Here is a 14,853-nt window from a genome sequence, read left to right as displayed (position 1 = left end):
GAGAGAACATGGAAGGAAAACTCTCCTCACTGTGCATGTGTGCTGTCACTGTAGCTTGGTTCTTACTGTCTCCTCGAAGTTGAGCTTAATTTTTTCCAAGCATTTTCACAAAATCATAGGTTTTAGTCTTCAAAGAATTGTAGAAGTCATCAAGCACCCCACCAACTCTCTCTAATCAGGAAGTACTTCTTAAGTGATGGGCAATAAGCTCTCTTTAATAGGGAGGCAGCTGAAGACAAATCAAGGTAGTTGCATCTTATGTATGTGTTTCTACTCTTAGACGGACTCTTTCAACAAAAGCAGAATCAACTTTCACAAAGCTGCTCAGCACACTCAGGAGCAAAACTAACAAAATCTTGTGCCTCTTAGAAAAGACTGGAGAGTGCACTATACCACACCTGAAAGGATTTGCTTCACTAAAACAAAACAAAGCATCCTTCATCCACTCAACCATGTCTTGTGTGATGGGGAGTGGAGAATCAAGCATCCCTCCCTTCCTCCCAACTCTTCAGCACAACCACTTCTTCCTGAACCCACCCTTCTCTTTGTGTTTTCTCATTTTCCTTCTTCACCTCTTTCCTCCTCTAACTACATACTCTCATCTGTCAAACAGATGGAGGACTGCCAATTCCTAATGTCCAGTGCAGATTCCTCTTTGCACCTGAACACCTAACTATACCACTGTGTGCACATCTCAGTGACATCTTCCCCTGCCCTCCTTACCTCAAGAGATGATCCACGGAAAATACTCTAAATTCATAATATCGTAAAAAATTTCCTTTTCTTCCTCGACACACCCTTCCAAAAAATCTACTTCCTAGAACATTCTTGAACTCTGTTCTCTCTTCCCCATCTCCCTCCAACTGCCTCAATTCGGGCCACTACTGTTTCTTCCAGGGACTGTTGTAACTCCCTGGCTCCAGTCTCACCCTGTCTCCCTCACTGCAAGTCAGAGTGATTTTTCCCAAAACACAAGAGTGTTCATGTCACACCCATCTTAATCACACTCAAAGAAACTAATTCCTTTTTCCTGTTATATAAAAGGCATCCATACTGGCTATGTTTTGAGTACAAAAATATACAAATAAATTGTCTTGCTTTTAGAAGTTTGAGTTAAATAAAAGAAGCAGCAGTCAGAAAGGAAGAACTGCAGCTTCACAAAGCATTTCTACCCAGCTCATCAGTTCTAAGCTGTTAGTTGACAATAAACATATGGAGGAAACTACAGTAAAAGACAAAGATTTAGAAGGCCCCATAAAAACTTGTCTCAATAAAACATTTTCCAGACCCTCATACCTGGGTAAAATCAAAGGACATGTTCTGAGATAACTTTCAGTTTGTAAGAAAGAAGTTAATCTTCCATTCCACCATCATTAATAACTCCATAGTATTTTTATGACTATCTACCCACTCAGATAATTGGGGTTTCTGATAGAGCCCTCTCATAAGGATAAATGCACTGGAGAGAGAAGTTTGAAAGGGATAGTGATTCAGGAACAGAAACAAAAGCCTTTGTAACCTTTTTTTTTTTTTTTTTTTTTCCCAAGAGATTGAGTAATTTCTATATCACATAAATTGTCTCTATCATGAACAGCATCACACTGGAGATAGAAATGGATTCTAGTAGTCTTCAGTCACTTTCATGGAATAAAACACAATGACTCAATAATATATTCTTATGTTCCTAAAGTAAATTTTCTCTTTCTTGGCTCTTGCGGTTTTCAGTGAATACAACTTTGGAGATTTTTAGCAAATTCCCAAACTACTTAATATTTTTTAATTTGCCCAAAATTAATTTTTTTAAGTGTAAAGGATGAATTACTGGTCACAGTGCAGGTGGGCAGGGTATCTTAAACTAATTTTCAAATACTACTGAATTGTTTTTGACAAAATCTGTAACACAGTCTTGTTTGCAATAGGGTAAATTTAAAGAAAAATCTCAAGTTAATTTTTGTTTAATTTAGCTTTGAGGAATAATGAACTCCAGAAAAATAAATTAAAACACTTAATTATGAACAACCAATGAGTCCAATTGGGTTCCAGGCCTGAAGTCTGAAATATCTCATCTCAAAGAACTGACACATAATTCTCAAAGTGCAAACTATTATTCTTGTGTGTTTGTGTGGATGAACATGTGAAGCATTAAGTTTTCTTTAGTGGATGATGATATATTAATGGGGGTGGGGGTGGGGGTGAAAGAAGAATGGAGGAACTTTAGATTATATAGAGGGAAATGAGAGGGAGGGGCGTATGGAAAATGATGGAATGAGACAGACATCATTACCATATGTACATGTATGATTACAGAAATGGTGTGAATCTACATTGTGTACACCATAGAAATGAAATGATGTACCCCATTTGTGTACAATGAAACCAAATGCAGTCTGTAAAAAATTTAAAAAATAAATAATTTTATAAAAAAAAAGTTTTCTTCTCCTATTTCTTCAAAACCAGAAACAGTTCAATTCAGATTTATCTTTTTTCATTATCTTTTCATGCTTCCAAACTTTATTAAGACATGATGCAAATCTGCAAAGTCATAGTTCAGTGTTGCTAGCAGCCCCTGAATAAATTTATTTTTACTTAATGTAGGTTAAGAAAAATGTTTTCAAGTGGGTGTATTGAACATTGACTCGAATTTTTATGTTTGAGTGAAAAATCAAACAGAACACACATTTTTCAGGTCCTATCATAAACCCAGAGTCTTGAGAGGATGGGAGTGTTCGTTGCCTGGTCACTGCCCTGTTTGTCTACCTACGCAAGATGATTTGGGTCAAAATTCTGTAGAAAATATGAGGCTTGATTTTGTATTAAAAAAAAAAGATTGCACTAGTTTTTATTCTACACTCTGCCATAAAATGAGCTTTCTTATCCTCTCCAGGAACTTACGGATTATTTCAGAAGCAACAGAAAATTTGAAAAGAATGGAATGGGGAAGAAAGAGAAAGACATTCATAAACATGACATTTGCACAACACCATCGCAGCCTAAATGAAGCAAATGAAGATAATATCTCTCTGTGGTGACAGAGAAAAAAATAAGACTTCTGAGTGAAAAACAAGAGCACCCTGAGAAGATATGTTAACAAAAAGATTAACCTCTGAAATGCTAATAAGATAAGGGAGAAAATGATAAGAAAAATCAGACCAGTTCTCCAAACTAAACCAAAGAGATAACAGTGCATCATAAACCAAGAATTTTATGTGTTGCCTCTATGAAAATCTGTGTATATTTTATTCTATTCTTTTAATGCATGTAGAACACAAACATTTTTAAAGACCTTAAAACACCACTAATTACAGATATTTTATTTAACTTTACCCTTTCAGCACAACCTGTACCTCACTGATTAAGAATTCATCTTCCTATTTTAGTTCTTGGCTTAAGGGCCCTAAAACTATATATGTCAACCCAGGGGCTATCTAGAGCATTAACTGAAAATGTCAAAAGTGTAATTCTTCATTACAGCAGAAATAGAATTATAAAAATTAGATCCTTCAATTACAAATGACATTTACCATTCCAATCAAGGTTAGTTTTACGTGTGGTTGGGGTCAGAGGTTGAATGAGAACAATATCCTCCACCAAAATAACTCTTACACAGGTCCAACATTGAGGTTTTGTTTGCAGCTTTTGGAAATATTTCAAATATCTTGGTTCTGAGTTATGGTAGCCATAATAATATCTATTTTATATGTAATATATTTTACTGAGGGTTTTCTGTGTACAGCATACTGGGTTCAGTTCTTGAGAGTTAACACAATGAAACACTTAAACATGAACTCTAAAGTCAGACACCATGTATTTGGAACTGGACTTTTAGGAAAATTACCTAATGTTGCTAAACCTCCGTTTTCTCAAGAGTAAAAGTAAATATAATAATACCTATATTATAGGTTGCTGTTTAAAAGATGAGAAAGATGATAACCAAGAAAAGTGGAGTCATTTTTCCCAAGATCTCAGACAGCTACACCATGGAAGAAACAAATTCAAACCTAGTTCTTCTTATTCCAAACTCTCATTCCTTTAACTTCCTACTATTCTGAAACATGATTGATTGATTGATAGGTAATAGAAATTAAACCCAGGAGCACTTTACCACTTAGCTACACCCCTAGTCCTTTTACTTTTGATTTTGTGACAGGATCTCACTAATTTGCTGAGGCTGACCTTGAACTTGCAATCCTCCTGTCTCAGCCTCCAAGTATCTGGGATTATAGACTCGTGCCATCATACCTGGCAGAACATGATGTTACACTTTGAATCTTTAATGTCAACCAAAAAGCTCATCTGTTAGCAATGCAGCAATTATCATCCAGATGTGGAATGATTAGATTATGAGGGCTGTAATCTAATCAGTGGACTAATTCATTTGTTGGCTTAATAAAATTTGAATGGACTATTGGGTGGTAACTCGAGGCAGATGGGTTGTGGCTGGAAGAAGTAGGCCACTAGGGGTGTATCCTTGGACTCTATACTGTCCCTAGCATGTAATTTCTCCCTCCTCTCTCTCTCTCTCTCTCTCTCTCTCTCTCTCTCTCTCAGCTGTCCTTCACCAAGATGATCTTTTGCCTCATCTCAGGCCTAGAGCAATGAAGCCTCCTGACCATGTTCAAACCTCTGAAACCACGAGCCCAAATAAGCTTTTCCTCCTCTGAGTTTTCTCCTCAGGTATTTTGGTTACAGAGACCAAAAGTTGACTAACACATGGCATACAGGTAGAAGGTACGAAAAAGGAAGAAGACACCAATACAAATGGTGCTTCTATTCCTGGGAAGATACGAAGACCATTGAACCCTAAGGTAAATTAAAGAAGATCAATTCTGTTTGACTCTCAGAATCTTAGGAAGTTCTGTTTGTGACAGGTAGTTCACCTGGGCATCATGGGAGGTGACAAAGAATTTTCAACCAAAAGTGCCTGACACACCACAGAACTTGGAGAGTGTTGAGTGAACCAATGAATGAATTCTAAGAAATTCAAAATTCATTACTCTGGTGAGTAATGAATCATCTGGTGACAGAAGGCGAAGGTACTTGTCAGGAAAGTTGGAATGAGTTATCCTACCCTTTGGTTGTCAGCTCCACAAGGACAGAAAGCCCATTCATTTTAGTGACCTATTTATACCATTAGACCTGCTGAATTAACACTCAGTAAGTATTTCTTGAATTGAATCAAATTGCCACTGTGACCTTTATCCATAACTCAGAGATATTTGATTCTTGCGTATTTTCTCCCAAACATTCAACGATATTCAATATGAAACACACTTGAATCTTTCCCATATAAAGTATCCACAAGGCAAAAGCCCAAAGCTACACAGATCAGACGTGTCAACTCAAGAAAAGAGGCAACAGTCCACATTTAAAACTATGTGAATTATTCTAAATGACTCTGTTGAATATGTAAGATAATGCAGGTTGAGAGAGGAATGTAATACTACACTACACTGACCCACATATAATGCAGACTTGAGACCTTCATTGTAGAATCCAGAAACAGTCTCATGGTGAATTTCACTGTAAGAAGTTTGTTTGAATCAACAGTACTATACTCACATCATTTCCTCTAGGGTTCTTGTTCATTTGCCTCGAACATGCTGATGACCTACTCTCCCACCTCAGAATTCTTACACACACACACACACACACACACACACACACACACACACACACACACCCTGAGAGTCAGTCTTCTCAGTGGTCTACCCTGCCAATGTGGGACTTTCACTTGGAAAAGTCAAATGGCTACAGGTCTGAGCCCAGGCAAGCAATTTCTCTGGGGTCTGTCCTCCTCCTCTGCCCCTGATGGTGCAGATGTTGAGATGGCCCTGAGGCTACTCCAAGGCTCCTCTGCTTTAAAGCTGCTTCCAGTGCACAGAAACCTGGAGTAAATGGGTTAAACATATTCTTCCTTACATAGAAATACTTGACTTTATTTAGTGTGCATTTCCATGGGATTTTCTTTCTTTCCCAACTATCTTACTTAATTGCTACCTCTAAAATTGCTTCTCCACCTCAGTGGAAACCCCATCCCTTTTACTTTATTTCCTATTCTTTATTTCCTTCCTTGACATCTCAACATAGATTTTGTGGTCCACTGATTGAACCACCTCTTTGTTTTATTAATTTTATATATTTAATTAGTACTGGTGATTAAACCCAGGGGTACTTTATCACTGAGCTACCTCCCCAGTCCTTCTTGTTTATTATTTTTAAATTTTGAGACAGGGTCTCCCTAAGTTGCTGAGGCTGGTCTTCAACTTGCAACCCTCCTACCTCAGCCTCCTGAGTTGCTCTGATTGCAGGTGTGTGCCACTACACCCAGCTTGCTCTAACCACCTCTTACCAATTATTTGCCCTGATGCTCTTCTGTCACACCTGTCTGGAAAGACCCAGCCCTGCAACAATCAGCCTCCTGATCCCTAGATTCAGTCCACCAAGTATGGTGTATAAAATAGACCACTGCCCGGATTTGTGCCTCCATAAATCATCATATTATTTAACCTCAACTGGGTGACTGCTCAACCTCCTCTTTTTTTCTAACTCAACAGTGTTATTGCAAATCTTCTCCTTTGTCCTTAAATCTCTGATCTTCTTTACTTTCAAAAGTAGCCTGACTGTAGAAGCCATCAGTGGGGATAGTCCTTCCACAAAACCACTCATTTACATTTCCCCCTCCTATTGTAACAGCTAATATATTTTAATACTTTCTGTATTTCAGGGGTAACAATGAATACCTATTGAATGATTATTAAAATGACACTATGTCACAGTCATAGTCACATGACTTATGATACCACAGTATGCATTTTACATGTAATAACTCATTTTGTTCTGATAAAGAGGCTTATGAGATTCATATTATCATCACTCGTATTTTGTAGATGAGTAAACTGAGGCACAAAAGATTTAAGTCAATTACTGAAGGTCATCATACAAACCATCTTCTCAAAAATATGTGTTCCTGAACACGTTACTCTGTGGTCTTTAATCATGGTTTATATCCAATTAGAAATTACATACAGTGTCTTCATTTTTGAGTTAAACAACACAAAACATGAATTCTTATTTTTCACAGTTTGCATATGAGGAGACTGAGACACGATGGGCTTCAGTAGCTTGCCCAGGGGTTTGCATCTGAAGAGAAGCAAAACTAGGACTTGATAGGAGTTCCAGTCTCCAGGGCCTGGGCTTTTACCGCTTCATCACCGTGATCTCTTCACTTCGGTTAATCCTCCCTGTATCCTGCATCCCAATCCATCCTGCTTTCTCAGGAATTTCTCTTCTGTAGCTTCAGCATGTGTCTCTACCAACACTCAACAAGCACACGTCCACATCTTTAAAAGGCCTGCTACTGCTTGAGTTTTCAAAATGATTCACAGACCATGTGGACAGAGCTCATGTCTTGCTTATTTATCACTTTCCAATGCTTACTGCAGTGCCTGGCATGTAGTAGGTGCTCAATAATTTCTGCAGAATGAATGAACAAATAGGAGAAAGGTAGGAAAAGAAAGCAAGCTGTATGATCCAGCCTTAGGGAACAGAGAATGCAGTGGCTTAGAATAGCACATAATATCATTGTGTCTCTTTAATTTTGATCTCCATGAGCCATAGTACCTATTTAAATTAAGTAAAAATAAATTAAATATAAATATATATTTATCTGGTGCTATAATTTGGATCTGGAAGGTCCCCCAAAGGCTCATGTGTTCAGTACAGCAATGTCCAGAGGTGGAGCTTCCGCGAAGGGATTGGATCATGAGGACTCTGACCTCAGCAGTGGATTAATTCATCTAACTGGATTCACAGTTGGATGGACTACCACCATAGGTAACTAATTGGAGGGAGTGGTTCCTTGTGGGCATAACCTTGGGGACTTTATTTGTTCTCCTGGTCCCCTCTCCTCTCTTCTCTTTTCTTTTCTTCTCTTCTCTTCTCTTCTTCTCTTCTTTCTCTCTCTCTCCAGCTGCCATGAGGTGAAGAGCTTAAGCAGTTTTTCCTTATTGAAGTTGTTTTCCTCAGGTATTTTGTCCCAGTGATAAAAAGCTAACTAATGCACCTGGGATACGTTCTGTCATTTCATAAGATTTTCTTGCCTTTTTTTTTTTTTTTTTTGGTACCAGGTTTAAACCCAGGGGTGCTTAACCACTAAGCTGCATTATCAGCCCTTTTTTTATATATTATTTAGAGACAGGCTCTCACTAAGTTGCTTAGGGCCTTGCTAAATTGCTGAGGCTAGTTTTGAATTCCGGATCCTCCTTGTTGGGGGCTGTGCCATGTTGGTGGCGCCGGGATGGCGCCTGATCACATGGGCAGCAAGGAGGTTAATTGACATAAGCACACTCAGGTGATTTTCTCATCCACGCACACAATGTATGCGTATGTGTTCTCTAGCACTAATTGCAAGCTCGGAGCTTCTCGCCTAATCTTTGTGTAAGAGGCATGGCCCTGCTCTCCGCCTCCTGGAGGTGATATAAGCGTAGGTGGAGCGAGACAGAACACACAGCAGCCATTAGCAGAAAAGCAGTAGCAGAAGACACGCCACAGTAGCCATTAGCAAAAAAGCAGTTAGACGCGCGCGGCAGCAGCCAGAGGGAAAAACACGCAGCAGTAGCTAGTAGGGACATACGCAACAGCAGCCATTAGCAGAAAAGCCAGAAGAAAGAACACAGCAGCGAGTAGGGGCAGTGGCGGAAGGCAGATCACGGAACAGAGAACTGAGACGCATCACTAGGGCACCTTGGGTGGATGTACCCTTAGTTCACAGGATGCAGGACTTTAAAGCATAGCAACTCTCTTCCTCTGGGCTCTAAGCAAAGTCTGTCCTTCTCTCAAAGCAAGTAAACCTCATTTCCTCTATTCTCTATAAATAAACAAGCAAGAAAGCAGTGCACTAAAGAGAAAGATAGAAGTGCCTCAGTTTCCACTCCACCACCCATAAGACCCGTGCAAGTTGTTGCTAAAGGCGGTGACAAATATCCATGGATTTTGGAACCGCAAAGAGCCAGTGACACTCCTGACTCAGCCTCCGGAGTCGCTGGGATTACAGGCATGTGCTGCCACACCCAGTTCGTAAGATTTTCTTTTAAGTTTAAAATATGCCTATGAAGGCCAGGTGTGATGGCACACACCGGTAATCTCAGTGAATCAGAGGATTGAGGCAAGAGAATTGCAAATTCTAGGCCAACCTCCACAATTTAGCAAGACCCTCAGCAATTTAGAAAGACCCTATCTCAAAATTTAAAAAAAAAAAAAATGAAAAGGATTGAGGATGTGATAAAGGATGCCCCTTGGTAAAATTCTTAGCACAAAAAATAATAACAAAATAAATAAAATATGCCTAGGAAGAAATTTAGGGCTGATATTTTTATCCCCTTTCAGAGACAAGAACATTTAGTTCATGGATTAGAAACATTAATATTGTAAAATGTCCATACTACCCAAAGTGATCTACAGATTCAATGCAATCCCTGTCAAAATTCAAATGCATCTTTCACAGAAATAGAAAAAAAAAATCATTCTAAAATTCATGGGCAACTACAAAAGCCCCTGAGTACACAAAGCAGTCTTGGGTCAAAAGAACAAAGCTAGAACAAGAAAATTCCTGGTTTCAAAATCTACTCTAAAGCTATAGTAATCAGAACAGCATGTTGCAGGCACAAAAATAGACCCAGACTAATGGAACAAAATAGAAAGCTCAGAAATAAGTTCACACAAAACTCAACTCAAAATGGATTAAGGACCTTGGAATCAGACCAGAGACTCTGCAGATTATAGAAGAAAAAGTAGGTCCCGATCTTCAACATGTCGGCCTAGGACCAGACTTCCTCAACAGGACTCCCATAACACAATAAATAAAAGCAAGAATCAATAACTGGGATAGATTCAAACTAAAAAGCTTTCTCTCAGCAAAGAAAACTATCAGTAATGTGAAGAAAGAGCCTACAGAGTGGGAGAATATCTTTGCCAATCATACTTCAGATAGAGCACTAATCTCCAGAATCTATAACGAACTCAAAAAACTCTACACCAAGAATACAAATAATCCAATCGACAAATGGGCTAAGGAAATGAACAGACACTTCACAGAAGAAGATGTACAAGCAATCAATAAACATATGAAAAAATGTTCAACATCTCTAGTAATAAGAGAAATGCAAATCAAAACCACCCTAAGATTCCATCTCACCCCAATTAGAATGGCGATTATCAAAAATACAAGCAACAGGTGTTGGCGAGGATGTGGGGAGAAAGGTACACTCATACATTGCTGGTGGGGCTGCAAATTAGTGCAGCCACTCTGGAAAGCAGTGTGGAGATTCCTTAGAAAACTTGGAATGGACCCTCCATTTGACCCAGCTATCCCACTCCTTGGCCTATACCCAAAGGATCTAAAATCAGCATACTACAGAGATACAGCCACATCAATGTTCATAGCTGCTCAATTCACAATAGCCAGACTATGGAACCAACCTAGATGCCCTTCAATTGACGAGTGGATAAAGAAACTGTGGTATATATACACAATGGAATATTACTCAGCCATAAAGAATGACAAAATTATGGCATTTGCAGGCAAATGGATGAAATTGGAGAATATCATGCTAAGTGAGATAAGCCAATCTCAAAAAGACAAGGGACTAATGATATCGCTAATAAGTGGAGGATGACACATAATGGGGGGGAGGGAAGGGTTAGTGTTAGGGTTAGAGTTAGGGTTAGGGAGGGGGGCAAGTATGGAGGAAGAAAGTACTGTACAGAGGGTAAAGAGGGGTGGGAGGGGTGGGGGGAAGGGGAAAAAATAACAATGAATCAAACAACATTACTGTATGTGGATTTATGATTACACAAATGGTATGCCTTTGCGCCATGTACAAACAGAGAGGCAACATGTATCCCATTTGTTTACAATAAAATAAAAAAAAAAAAGAAATAAGTTCATGCATTTCTAGTCAATTATTTTTGATAAAGATGCCAGGGACACACAGTGGGAAAAGAAAATCTCTTTAATAAATGATGTTGGGCAAACTACGTGTCCACATGCAAAAGCCTAAAACTTGGAGCTTTGTCTTAAATCATTCAAAAAAAAATTAACTCAAAATGAGTTAAAGACTGAAATGTAAAGTCTCACACTATAAAACTCCTAGAAAAAAAAAATAGGGAAGAAACTCTGTGACATTGGTCTTGGCCCCAAAAATAAAGGCAATAAAAGCATAACTAAGCAAATAGAACAATATCAAACTAAAAAGCTTTTGCATAACAAAGGAAACAATTAACAAAATGAAAAGACAACTTACAGAAAGGGAGTAAATATTTGCAAATCATACATATAAGAGTATGTACATACATACTATCCAAAACACACAAGGAATTCACATAAGACTATAGAAAAAACTGATTGAAAATAGAAGTACATGAATACAACAAGTTTTCAAAGAAGATCACAAATGACCAACAGACATATGAAAAGAAACTCATCACAAATCACAAATCACCAGGGAAATGCAATTGAAAACCACAATCAGATACCACCTCACTCCTGATAGGATGGCTATTATGCAAAAACAAAACAAAGCAAGAGATAACCAGTGTTACCAAAGGGTGTAGAAAAAAGGAAAGTCTTGTACACCAGGTGGGCAGGTAAATGAGTACCACTATTATGGAAGACAGAATGGAAGTTCCTTAAAAAATTAAAAATAGAGTTACCATATGATCTCATCATCCCACATCTGGGTATATAGCCAAGAAAATGAAATCAGTATCCCAAGCAGATTATCTGCCCTCTGTGTTCATTGCAGTATTGTCACAATAGCCATGATTTGGAATCAATCTAACGATCCATCAGTGCATGACTAGATAAAAAGTGCATGATACACACACACACACACACACACACACACACACACACACAGTGGAATATGATTTAGCCTTTAAAAAGAAGGAAATCCTTTTATTTGCAACAGCTTAAATGAAACTGAAAGTCATTATGCTAAGTAAGGTAAAGAATATTAAATATTATAACATCTCACCTACATGGGGAATCAACTGAATTCAAAGAAGTAGAGAACAGAATGGTGGTTTCCAGGAAATGGAAGCAGGAGGAAATAGGGAGATGCTGGTCAAGGGTAACAAATATTCACTTATAAGATGAACAGGTTCTGGAGAGCTAATGTACAGCCAGGTCATGAGAGATGTGTTCATTTGATTATGGTAGTCGTTGCACAATGTATACGTATGTCAAATAAGCAAATCATACACTTTGAAGATGTTTGATCTTAGATTAAAATTTTGAAACAAAATAAAATGCCTTTAAGAGTAACACAGTGGTTTGACATGGAGATGAAAAGTTTTTGTGTACACAAAAGGAAGGTAAACAGAGAAACAGTAGGTCAACTTTACATTAGTGAAGCAAATGTTCATCATAAGAGGAATGAGAACTTGCCATATTTTCTTCCAAAGTCACAAATCACACATTTTATGAACCTATGTAGATGATGCTGTGTTATATTTTGTTTTCTGAGGAAATGCAAAAAAAAAAAAAAATTTACCTACATGCCAAGCAATGCAACCAAAGTCAAAAGAAGTGTCAAACCCCTGTACTAGATGAAAAATATCAAAATCAAAAGGCTGGTATGACCAACAAATGTGTCACACAAGGTCATCATTAAGGCTTTGTGTCACAGTTTATAAAATATATATTTTTTTATATATAAAATAATATATACAAAATATATAAAATAATGTTCTGATACTGGTGGCATCATAAAATTATATTTCAATTAGTTTATGGAGACTTGGAGAAATGTTTGGGCTTAAATAAAAGTATAAACACAGGATACAAAATTGCAAAGAGTCAAAAACATGTCAGATAATTTTTAAATAGTACAGGAAAAAATACAAGTGAATACATCAAAGTGTGCAGTCTATAAAATGAGATTATGATTAACTTCTGTTTTCTTTTTTCTATGCTTTTCAAAAAATAGACAAAGAAATATATTTTAAGCAATTAATAATACTTAGAATACTGGAACAAAAATGAAAATACACTTCAGGCACTAATAAACTTCATTTTTAATTCATTATTGTTATTTATCTACTCTTGGTTTTGTGTGTTTTTAGTTCACATTCTTTCTCCTCTATGAAAAGTACCTTCTACAGATTCACAATTTTTAAAATTTACCTTTATTCTGAAGTTCCTGCATTGAGTCAGTGCATGTCAATCCAACTGATATTCTTTTTTGTTGTCCATGTTGTTGTTATTTGTTTTTTGGTACCAGAGATTGAACCCAGGGGTGCTTAACCACTGAGTCACATCTCTACAACTTTTTATTTTTTTTTTAATTTATTTTGAGACAGGGTGTCACTTAGTTGCTAAGGATGGCCTTGAACTTGCCATCCTCCTGCCTCAGCCTCCCTAGCTCCTGGGATATCAAACATATGCGACCACACCCCACTGGATATTCTTTACTTCCATAATCTTCACTAAAAATTTTCTCAATCTTTGCAATTTCAGCCACAAATGCTTATTGATTCTTTTCTTCAAATATTAAAGCTCTTTCAGAAAAATAAATTACTTTTCCAATTTGTCTTTCTTTTGTTTTACTTTTTAATGAACACATAATAATTGTACATATTTATGGAATGCAGTGTAAAGTTTCAATACATATATATGATGTATAATGATCAGATCAGAGTAATTGGTTTAGTCATCCCCAATCACTTATCATTTCTTTGTGCTGGTAACACTCAAAATTCTATCAGCTTCTTTGATGTATACAATGTCTGCCATAATTAACTTTTTGGGTTGTAGATCATTGGAAGCTACACCTTCAATCCATCTGCACATCCGTACCCATTAACATTCTGTCTCCAGCCTCACCTACCCTCCACTTGTTCCTGACTCTAGGAACCACTTTTCTACTCTCTGCTTCTTTGACATCAAACATTTTAGCTTCCACACAGAAGTGAGACCATGTACACTTTGTCTTTCTATGCCAAACTTATTTCACATAACAAAACATCATCCTTTTTCCTTCAAGTGACAGGATTTCATTCTTCTTTATGACTGAATAATATTCCTCTGTGTGTATGTGTGCATGTATATGAACATATACAACTTTGTCCATTTATCCACTGATGGACAGCTTGGTTGATTCTGTATCTTGGCTACTGTGAATAGTGCTGCAGAAAACAGGTGAGTACAGATACCTCTTCAATATACTGGTGTTTCCTCTGGGCATATGCCCAGCAGGAAGATTTCTGGATCAAGCGGTAGTTCTAGCTTAGCCTTTGAAGAACCCCCAGACTTTTTTCCATAGCTCATTCATCTTCCATAGTGTTTGTACTTATTTTGAGTTCAGCATTCTTGGATCTTCTGTGATCAGGTCTATAGCAGAAACCAAAAAAAAAAAAAAAAAAAAAAAAAAAAAAAAAAAAGAAATACATGTGTTCCCAGGTATATTAGTGATCAAAGGACATTTTAGCCAACATATTTTACAACATGGACTTTCAGATGGTAACATTAAGCACTAGAATTTCTGAATTCACTGAAAAGATGAAAAGGGAGAGCAGAAGGTAAAGGTGGAACATAAATAAGGAGACCCGGTGCCTGGATTAAACCTCGGAAACAGGAGGCCCTGAGCAAGCTGAATTCATGCTGAAGATTGCTTCCCCAGACCCATCTTTCTCTCTGCCCAGGATTTTTCTGTTTTATTGCACTTAAAAATCCATCCCTTTCCTCCCTTGTCTCTCTCACTCTTCTTCTCTTGAAATAAACTGTTCAACTGCCACAGGCAAACTTGGGTTGCAAGCAGGAAGTGGGGTGAACCCCAAGTCCACATGTGTGGACTC

At 37.6% G+C, this 14,853-nt stretch overlaps 1 long non-coding RNA gene across 1 annotated transcript in view; it reads right to left on the bottom strand.

Moving 5' to 3' along the window:
* The window catches only part of LOC306660581, a 109,238-nt gene that overhangs the window by 21,328 nt on the left and 73,057 nt on the right, over positions 1-14,853 (bottom strand). The window contains exon 2 of the long non-coding RNA XR_013763681.1: positions 14,212-14,389. This is a non-coding gene — a long non-coding RNA (uncharacterized lncRNA). The remainder of the gene's footprint in view (positions 1-14,211; positions 14,390-14,853) is intronic.

The sequence above is a fragment of the Sciurus vulgaris genome, assembly GCF_902686455.1.
Source record: "Sciurus vulgaris genome assembly, chromosome: 4".
Lineage (NCBI taxonomy): Eukaryota > Metazoa > Chordata > Mammalia > Rodentia > Sciuridae > Sciurus > Sciurus vulgaris.
Note: the sequence above shows the minus strand (reverse complement) of the source record. Positions and strands in the feature narration are given on the sequence as shown.